This window comes from Melozone crissalis, unplaced genomic scaffold (assembly GCF_028551555.1).
Source record: "Melozone crissalis strain CALT ecotype California unplaced genomic scaffold, PUWL_Pcris_2 ptg000023l_1, whole genome shotgun sequence".
NCBI lineage: Eukaryota > Metazoa > Chordata > Aves > Passeriformes > Passerellidae > Melozone > Melozone crissalis.
The window spans coordinates 24,015,001-24,015,662 of NW_026535801.1; positions in this window are offsets into that span (position 1 = coordinate 24,015,001).

A 662-nucleotide genomic window follows, 5' to 3' on the forward strand; every position below is an offset into this window, starting at 1 on the left:
GAAATTGTGGTGAAATTCTGAGGAAGCTTATGTCCTTTCTTCATCACATGTAGGAGTGAAGGAGTCTGTTATGGGACTTGGCTGTGCTGTAATTTATTGTGCCGCTTTCCCTCTAAAGCCACAAATCTTGAGGAATTTGGAAAGGCAGAGAGCTGAGTAGAAGAGAGGTAGTTTCTAAAGAATGGTTTTGTTTAGAATAAAGGAAGTTCTACCTCTGTTTGTACACAAGTATTTCTTATATCTGCATGTCTTGAATTTCCATATAGGTGTGAACCTTAATCACAGTAATGCACAGTGATAAAAGTTACCTCAGTTGTCATTCTGTGTAGTTGGAAATTGAACTGAGTCTGTACTTAATCTACAGAAGTGTAGGGCTCATTCCTCATTATATGCATGTTATTTTTGTTAGTGTTTTGGATATACACAAGAAAGTTTATGGATGCATGGGTTCGTTCATATGAACTTTAAATACTGGACTCTTTTTTCTTCCAGAACCTCTAAGTTATCAGATTGCCCTGAAAAGATTGTAATTTCCATGACATCTTTCTAGAACCTAAAAAGGATGAACCTGCTTATACATATGTCCAAATATGCATTTTACTGCAATGATGGTTGGGCATGGGGGAAAATTGTTTGTTTGTTTCACAGATGGCAAGACATGA